Source organism: Galeopterus variegatus, unplaced genomic scaffold (genome assembly GCF_000696425.1).
Source record: "Galeopterus variegatus unplaced genomic scaffold, G_variegatus-3.0.2 Scaffold2979, whole genome shotgun sequence".
Classification (NCBI taxonomy): Eukaryota; Metazoa; Chordata; class Mammalia; order Dermoptera; family Cynocephalidae; genus Galeopterus; species Galeopterus variegatus.
In genome coordinates this window covers 29,213-39,151 of record NW_007729090.1, presented here as the reverse complement: position 1 = coordinate 39,151, position 9,939 = coordinate 29,213, and the positions used below count along the sequence as shown (strand labels likewise).

The window sequence follows — 9,939 nt, the reverse complement described above, 5'->3', positions numbered from 1 at the left end:
CACCGCGCAGGCCGCTTGGGCCGCCCCCTCCTGCGCTCGCGCGACCGCGGCCTTCGTCGCCGTCTCGCAGAAAGTGTGAGCTCCCGAGGCTGCAGCCGCGCGCGCCACTTCAGCCATAGGCAGCGCCGAGGGAAACTTGCGGGGACAACCGCCCCGCCAACGCCAGCTCAGCCACCGAGGAGGCCGGGGACGCGGCCGAGTGACGCAAGAGGCCGCGAGCGCACGCGCAGTGCCGCGCGGCGCAGGCTCTGCCTCGGCGCCCTCTCCCGCCGCTTCCGGTTTCTTTACGAGGCTCTGGGCCGGGAAGCGCGAGGGCGGGGGCCGCGGCGCGGGCGGAGAAGGAGGGTAGGCAGTAATTTGCAAGGTGGAGCTGGTCGATTAAGTGTTTAAAATCAAAGTCCCGTCTGGCGCTTATTTAAAGCGTGAATGCCCAGGCGGACAGTGAGTGCAGCCACATTTTGAGCTGCGTTCCGGGCGATGCCTTGGGGGAGCGGTGCCTCGAGGAGGGCGAGAGGCGGAGCCGGGGACAGGTGCGGAGGTGCTGGGGGCCGGGTGGGGCCAGGGAAGCCCGGGCGACTTCATGGTCTTCTGGTTCTTTTCATGAGACCCAGTGGTGGGCTACCCCGCCTCGACTTCTCCTGGAATGGAGAAATTCCCTGGGTCCCACCTTCATGGTTTCCTCGAAAGAGGACAGAGACAGGGCGGCTCACTCATAAGAAGTAGTGAAGAGCAACTAGCTAGATCCAGAGCGAGGCCTGGGTAGTAAATCAATGATTCCTTAGTTACAAGTGTAGAAGGTCCCTTGCAGATGTTGTTCCACGTTGTGACTAGACATAAAAACACTGTTATATGAAATTTAAGTCATATGAGGTGAGAATCTTTATGAATGAATTATATGCTTACTGAAATAAAACACCAAATATAATTTGCCCTTTTTCAGATGCTAATCCTATTGGGCTGTTGTGTTCTAAACTGTATACACAGTCCCTGGCCACTGTAGTTTTGGTATAGGTCACTATGCTGCTTCTGATTTCAAAACTTTTAATTTGCTGTGAACTTGGCAGCCAGACAACTCTGCATCTTAGGAGTGGCTTAGAGGATCTATTTTGCTTACTTTTTTGGTCTCAGCCCAGTTCTAGTTATATGACATTACACTGAATATTGAAAGATGGTTGACATGTGGATGATGCAGTAGATAGATGGAAAATGACTCCGATTCTTCACCCATCCGTGTGCCAACACATTTTGCAGTGCCTTTGCACCTCCACTTCATCCCCTGAATCTGTATTAGCCTCGGGACTGGCCTGCTGGAGGAGGAGAATACGTGGGGCAAGGCGATTCACAGAGAGCTCAGCTAGCTTGCTGGGCTGACCCCTGATTGAGACCAGATTGAGGCAAGTTGGTTCAAGTCCGCAAAACTGTCCCATTTACCCACAGACATGAGAACAAATGATTGTTGTGTTAAGCCACTCATGTTGAGGTGGAGTAGTGTGTAGCAATAACTAACTGGTAAAGGTGCCAACAGATACCTCTAGGAAGCAGAGAACTGTAAGGAAAGCAGTGGTTGGCTCATATGAACAGGAATGCTTAGAAGTATCAGTGTGTTAATTTATCCTAATGAATGATTTTGATTTAGCTCTTTCCTGCCTGTCATCCCAGCTAGAGCCCTGCCTCATCACATCAGCATCCTCTCATGACTGCAGCCCAGATTTCCTCTCACGTTCATCATCTGGACCTCCCACCTGACACTGTCACACTATGCAGTATGTTGTCTTATAAGTGAATTTATACCTTGCTAATGTGATGCAGGCTCCTTAAATGCCCAAATCACTTCTCTAGTGCATGACGTTGCACATCTTAATATACTTGAGTGCTCAAGCTGTGATCATGAGGTATTTTTAAAGTTTTAAAATTCTGGGCCAGCCTGTGGCTCACTCGGTAGAGTGCGGTGCTGATAACACCAAGGCCACGGGTTCGGATCCCATATAGGGATGGCCGGTTCGCTCACTGGCTGAGCGTGGTGCTGACAACACCAAGTCGAGGGTTAAGATCCCCTTACCGGTCATCTTTTTAAGAAGAAAAAAAAAAAAAAAAAGTTTTAAAATTCTAATTCTTTCTCATACACTGCTGGTGGAATTGTAAAATGGTACAACTTCCTTGGAATACAGGTTGACAGTTTCTTAAAAAGTTAAACATACACCAACCATATGATACAGCAGTTCTACCCCTAGGTATTTATGCAAGAGAAATAAAAGCATACATCCATAAAAAGACTTGCAAATGAACATTCCATAGCAGCTTTATTTGTAATAGCCAAAAAACTGGAAACAACCCAAATATCCATCAAAAGGTGAATGGTTAAGCAAACTATGGCATATCCATATGATACTACTCCAAAAAGTTCATGGAAAAATGGAATGAAAAGATTATGCTAATCTTTCCATGAACATTTTTGAAGACCCCTAGTATGATACGATAAAAGGAAATGAACTATCGATACACGCTATATGATATGGCTGAGTCTCAAAATAATTATGCTAGGTGAAAACGCCAGACCAAAATATATATATATATATTTATTTATATATATATATATATATTTATTTATTTATATATATATATATATATGTGTGTGTGTGTGTGTATGTATATATATAAATGATTGCACTTATATAAAAGCCTAGGAAATGGAAGCTAATATATACTGACAGAAAGCAGATGAATGGTTGCCTGGGAGTGGAGGGACAAGGAGGGGGAGGAATTACAATGGGTGAAAAAGAAACTTTGGGGTATGGCTGTGCTCACTGTTTTGCTCATGGTGACGCTTTCATCTTATGGCATATGAAATTGTACATTTTATAAATGCAATTTATCATGTCAATTACCTCAATAAAGCTGTTTAAATCTTATGTCAATTATCTCATTAAATCTGTTTCAGAAGCATAGGTAAGACATCATTGTTAATATAGTTTTCTTACATGTAAATTGTTTATCAATTACTCTCATGAGTTTCGGTTTTGTTACCACAGAAGCATAAGAACAGCATAGCAGATGATAATTTTTTATTTAGCTCTATCCCCTATCACTGAATTTGCCCCTCGTACCTCTAAAGTGAATAGTGGCATTTTAAAATATTAGCATTATATAAGTGCTTATCAGTTAGTATTATTTAGTTTACTCAAGGCCATAAATAACCTACAAATGAAGTAGTGCATTTTCCAAAACATTTGTTGGGAGAGGGTAGGGGAAAACTCTGGGGGGAAAAAAAAACAACTCAGAGTGAATTTAGGTTGAACACTAGGATATTCACTCAAAGCCAGGGGTTGGCTTTTAATAATTGCCTCACTTGGTAGGCTGGCCCATGGCTCACTTGGGAGAGTGTGGTGCTGATAACACCAGGGCCACGTGTTCAGATCCGTAAATAGGGATGGCTGGTTAGCTCACTTGGCAGAGTGTGGTGCAGACAACACCAAGTCAAGGGTTAAGATCCCCTTACTGGTCATCTTTTGGAAAAAAAAAAAAAATTGCTTCACTTGGTGAAATGGTTAAGTGGGTGTAGCAGGCAGAACAATGCCCACCCAAAGATGTCCACGTACTGACCCCAGAGCCTGTGACTCTCACCTCATGCAGCAAAAGGGACTATGCAGATGTGATTAAGTCAAGGATCTTGAGATGGGGAGATGGTCCTGGATTGTCCAAGTGGGCCCAAAATAGTTCCCAAGGCCCTTGTGAGAGGGAGGTAGGAGTGTCAGAGAAAAAGCATTGCTGGCTCTGAAGGTGGAGAAAGGAGCCTCAAGTCAAGGCATGAGGGCAGCCTCTAGAAATTGAAAAGGGCTGGCAATGGATTTTCCCCAGAGCCTCCAGAGGGATGTAATCCTGCTGACACCTTGACTCTAGCCCAATGAAACCTGAGTTGGATTTCTGACCTCCAGAATGGTAAGATAATAAATTTGTGTTGTTATAAGGCACAGAGCTTGTGGTAACTTGTCAGAGCAACAAAATTAATACAGTGGATAAGTATGCCAAATTAAGGTGGAGGAGAAAACACTGACATCCCCAAAATGTCCTCACAAAATAAGGATAGATTCCATTTTATAGACAGGCTACCTAGTTTGACTCCATGCTCTGGCCCATCGCCTCAGTTATTTCATTTGGGCTTATTCTGTTACTTGATCAGCTTCTCTTCCATCTTGCTCGCTACGGACTAGTTCCACTCCCAACTCTTTCTAATGTCCTTGGCTGCAATAAATCTCTCTCTTGAATTTACTTCACGAGTGCACCTTACCTGTCCCACTCAAAAAAGCTTTGAAACTACCAAGTGAAGATCAAAACAATGGTGCACAAGTAAGTGTGACTGGCACTACAACAAATATGCTGACAATGTCACACCTATGGGTCATCAGATGGGGCATGACTAAGCAGCAGCAGAACTCTAGCACAAGGCCTGGGAGGGCAGGGCCATGCCTGATTTCATATACTCCTCAGCATCAGATGCAGAACTCACCTTCAAGAGCCATTGTGCATGGCAAGCAGCTAGAACAGTTCTGTAGTAGTAACCAACCAAGGCTAGTTTTTGTTGCATGGCTGCAGAATTTGGCATTTACATATTTCACAGCCCCAAAAACCTGTCTGGGAAGGGTTATCCATTGAAACATCTGATTGTGTCTTTAGATGATTGTTCCTGATTTCTGTATAAGTATACTTTGATCAAAATGTGAATATTAAATCCTTTTGGATACAGTCTAAGAAAAAATTGTTTTACTCAAAACATTTTTCTCATTTAATAAGATAACTTATAGGACACTAAATAATATTAAATGACAAAATTTATTTTTATTTTTTTACAAAAGATAACCGGTAAGGGGATATTAACCCTTGACTTGGTGATGTCAGCACCACGCTCTCCCAAGTGAGCCAATGGGCGGGCCCTGTGGCGCACTCCCAGCGCTCGGGAGCGCAGCGGTGCTTCTGCCGCGGGTTCGGATCCTATATAAGGATGGCCGGTGCACTCACTGGCTGAGCGTGGTGTGGGCAACACCAAGCCAAGGGTTGCATCCCCTTACCGGTCACAAAAACAAAAAAAAAAAAAAAAAAAAAAAAGGTATTAACATATTAAAATAGAGCTGGTTTTAATACCATCATTTCATTGGATCAGGAGATAAACACAGGATGATGAATTCCTTCACATATCATGGATTTCCCCCTAAGACAGATTCACAGGTAGACATTTTCTACATTGTTATGAACACTAAAGGCTATTCATTAATACAAAGAAAACAGGAAAAATTTGAGAAATTTGGGATGATTTGAAACCTGAGGCTGCTACACAAGCATTTCAAGTAAAGGGAAAAAAATTAACAAGTGTTCAGCTAGAAATAAATTATTTTATTTTAAAACACATACAGATTAATAAATATTATTGAAAAACTTAATAAATAGCCTTTTATTTACATAAGGCAATTACAACATGCTATGACTACTTCTATAAAGCAAAATATAAGCAAGTCTTAGCCATTGACAGATGTGTACATGTATGCTAATCGGAAGTTCCCCTAATACATTTACATGAAAAAACTTTAATCCAACCAATCAACATGTGACATTTTTGATCTAGTCGTATTCCTCTTTCATGATTATATTCCATTTTACAAGAAAATAATAGTTATCTTTTAAATAGGCAAAAACAGGAAGGCTACTGAAAAACAATATCCTTTAATTTTTGTAAAGTGCAAAAACACTGACAGGGTTGGGAGGCAAATTATTATATTCTCACAAATAAATACTCTGAACTTTTCAACAGGACCCGTTGGCACTAGTGGTTTGAGAGCTCCTGCCATTCGCTTGGTGTCAGATAGTTCATCATCAGGGTTGAGCTGCTTGGAAGCAGGAAGTTCAGCATCGTCCATTACAAATTCAGCACAACGGAATCAATGTGTTTCACAGGTCATTAAATCTCTGTACAACACAAACCTAAGCAGAATGTCTGGGGAGCTCATCACACCGTCAGAATGTGATTGCTCAGTACAGCTTTTCAAAATCCCTGCTTAATTTCCATATTTTACAGTAAGATATATATAACCCTTCCTTCTAAAACAAAAAGAAAAATTAAAGTTTCATGGAATCATGCAAATGTTACACTCAGTGCTTCCTCTCCTTTCTCTGTGGTCAAAGCTGCATGTTCTACAGCAGTCCTGAGCAGACCCAATGGCCAATGCAAGGCAAGTCTCCACCATGTCACTTCCAGAGCAGTTCTGAAGGCCACCAGAACATCTGAGGCCACCAGAACACTGCAGAAGTGCTAGCGTTTTAGAAACAATTTGGAGAACCATCCCTCCCCTTTAGAGGTAGAAAAACGGAGGCACAGAAAGGTTAAGTGACTCACCTATATTTGCACAATTCAGAAAAAAATAGAGACAAGAACAAATAAATCCTTCTCCCTCATGCTCTGGGCCTTAGGCTCCGCTTTTTAATCACTTTGGGTACATTCAAAATAGATATTTATGTATATGATTGTTGTTCTACTGAATATCAACTTTTTACTAGACAACATTTTTTGATGTAACAGAGCTACATTTTCTTAAAATATAATTCTTTTGTGGCATTTAATAGCACATGAGAAATGTGTATGAAAATAAATGAGTAGTGATATTGGGCCAAATTATCATTCCTGTTCCTATAATTCTTAATGTTTTCAAGTATACAATGGAGGTATAAGAATCTGGCCAGATGTGAAAAATCACCTATAAGCTAAAGGACAGACCCCTAAAATTCATCACCAGTACAATTATGAGGTGAAAGTGAGGAATACAAAAATTTGAGGTATTTTATATGATAAACTATCTTGTTTATTGGTCTTTTTCTCTTTCCAGCTCAAGTTAACAGAATCTAACTATGAATATGAGTAAAACATACGAAAGATGCACATGGACATGTCCTTGGGATGAAGGTCAGTGCTAAAAAGTTAACGATATAGTTTTGGTCCCTGAGAATGTGGAACACCAAGACTCCATCCAGTCTTGCCTGATGGGTGAACAGCCTCCTTGGTGTCAGACACACTGAGAAGGACAACTCCTGCAGATCATGGAAGCTAGTCCACACAGGCAGGAACAAACCTTCAGCTGGAACATGCTCCCTGCCTAGTTTCCCACTCAGTCACAGGAAGCCTGAGTCAGGACGGAGCAGGCACCAGGGAAGAGCGATGAGCAGCTCTGTGAGCCAGCAGAGCACTCTCTCCACTCTTCTAGACTAGCTGAGCAGCTAGGAAAGAGAGGTGTCATCTCCCAACAAGAATTACATAGCACAGCAGCAGCCTGTTTCCAAGGACTGAGCCTTTATCCATACCCAAGAGACACTGCATCTCCAGTGCTTTACAGAAGTCTAGGAGCTGGCCTCAGAAGTCCAGCACAGTATTTGCAAAGAGCTGAGCTATCTAAGGAGGAGCATGACAGACTACTGCACATTTAAATATGAGAGGGTACTTCAAACAGTTCATGGAAAAATAGAATTAAAAGATAATATGAATCTGTCCATGAACTTTTTAAAGTGCCCTTGTAGTGCTCTCTCCTATCAAAAAACAGATATGAAACTCATAGAAGAAGAGAGACCAACACACAACTGCTGGGATAAGCTTCTGGAAGTAAAACTGAGTGTAACAAATTGGCTTGAAAAATAGGAACTGAAAGAATATTTCTTATTGCTGAAAAAAGAGCAGCTAAGTATACAAGTGTACTTCAAAAAGTTCATGGAAAAATAAAATTAAAAGACGGTATTATACTGTAGCTGCCCCACACTGGTCCACAGGCTCTGGGGTTGAATTCTGTCCCTCCAACACTGTCAAAATGCTCTATGTGTTTCCAAGAGCAAGAAAAAATCTCCAGGGTTGGTGTCAGTTGAGGACATGCCTATGGACTTCACCTGGGAGGAGTGTGAGGACTTGGATGATGTTCAAAGGACCCTGTACGGGGACATGATGCTGGAGACCACAGCAGCCTGGTATCACTGGGGCACTGCATTGCCAAACCTGAGGTGATCTCCAAGTTGGAGCAAGGAGCAGAGCTATGGATGGAAGAAGAACTCCCAATCCAGAGCCTACAAGAACACACTTCTTCCAGAGAGACTGAGACACATGCTGGATAGAACCTGACAACCATAATATAACAGGAATTGCAGAGACATCATGAGTCAGCATCCCAAGATTCAAAGTGGGCAGCAGCCTTCTGAAAATAGTGGACATGAGGAAGTCTCCAACAAGGAGACAGTATTATTTACACATAAGAGGGTGCATATGAGAAAGAATGCCTGTACATGCAGTGCACATGGGAAAGACTGTGGTAAGTCAATTCACACTGCCTAAAAGATAACTCAGGTAGAGAGGAAAACTTTTCAATGTGATGTATGTGGGAAGATGTTCTATAAAAAGTCTAAACTCATGAAACATCAGAAAATACATACAATAGAGAAACCCTATAAATGTAGTGAACATAAGAAATCCCTCATTAAAAAATCATCCCTTATAATATGCCTGAGAAGACATACAGGGAGAAGCTTTATGGATGTACCAATGTGAGAAATCCTTTCAGAATTCAGACCTTACTATATGGATCAGAGAATTCATTTGGGGGAAAGGTCCTATGGATGTAATGAGTGTGGAAAAACCTTTCACCAGAAGTCAAGCCTCAGCAGGCATCAGAGAAATCACACAAAAGAGAAACCCGATGAATGTACAGTCTTCCCTTGGTATCCTCAGGGGATTGGCTCCAGTACCCCCACAGATGCCAAAATCCAGATGCTCAAGTCCCCTATATAAAATGATGTAGTATTTGCATATAACCTATGCACATCTTGCCTTATACTTCACATCATGTCTAGATTACTTATAATACTGAATACAGTGTAAATACTATGTAAATAGTTGTTACTGTTGTTTTTTATTTGTATTATTCTATTGCTGTATTATTATTTTTTACTTTTTTACTTTTTTCAATTATCTTTCATCCGCAGTTGGTTGAATCACAGATGTAGAACCCGTGGATATGGAATGCTGACTATAATTGTATTGGATTGAATAATGTCCCCCCCCCCAAACTCACTGAAGCTTGAATTGTGTCCCCTAAGTTTTATGTATTAGAAATTTAGCCCCCACTGTGACTGTTAAGGGGGTGAGAAATCCCAGTATGGTAACTGGAAGGTGGAGCCTTGAAGAGGTGACTGGATTGTAGGACCATGCCATAGTAAATGGATTAAAAATGGTGGTCAGGGGCGTGGTTCTGAGGGCTGTAAAAGAGGAGAGTCTGTCTTTCTCTCTGCTCTGTTCTCTCTGCTTCCACCATCTTGCAATGTGAGACCCCTGGGTCACTGTTGCCACCACCAGATGGACCTTGGACTTTCCAGCCTCAGAAACTGTAAGCAATAAGTGTTGTTTTTCTTTATGAATCATCCAGTTTTTGGTATTTCTGTTATAGCAACACACAAAAAAATGCACTAATACAGTAATGAACATGGAACTTGTCAGAAGTTACACTACAGCACGCATCAGAGAACTCACACGAGAGAATCCTGTATGGCAGACACTGGCTATGGATTCAGCAAAAAGCTCTCTCTTTTCTCTTGCACACACAGTGAGCCTGCATTCTCAGCCTCCCATTACTGTGTGGGACCACATAACTGAGCTTTGATCAGGGAAACATGAACATAAGTGAAGAACATTATTCCAGGCCTGGCAACAAAAAAGTGTCCATGTAGTTCTCCCTGACTTCTCATGCCCTCTGGGATCAAAGTGAAGATGGCACCCTAGGGTGGCCTTGGGAGCCATAGGTGGGAGAAGGTCACTGTGATTTAAGACAAAAGGAATTGATTGGAGAGGGCAGAGATCTTCCCTCCTCTATCCCAAAACCCTCCTTTGTACTTCATATGAGAAATAAATATCTAATCTGTTAAAAA

The 9,939-nt window shown here is 42.1% G+C and overlaps 1 pseudogene; it reads left to right on the top strand.

The window, feature by feature from the left end:
* The first annotated feature begins 5,370 nt into the window (after window positions 1–5,370).
* LOC103599475 lies at window positions 5,371–9,069 on the top strand (annotated as a pseudogene).
* The last annotated feature ends 870 nt before the right edge of the window (window positions 9,070–9,939 follow it).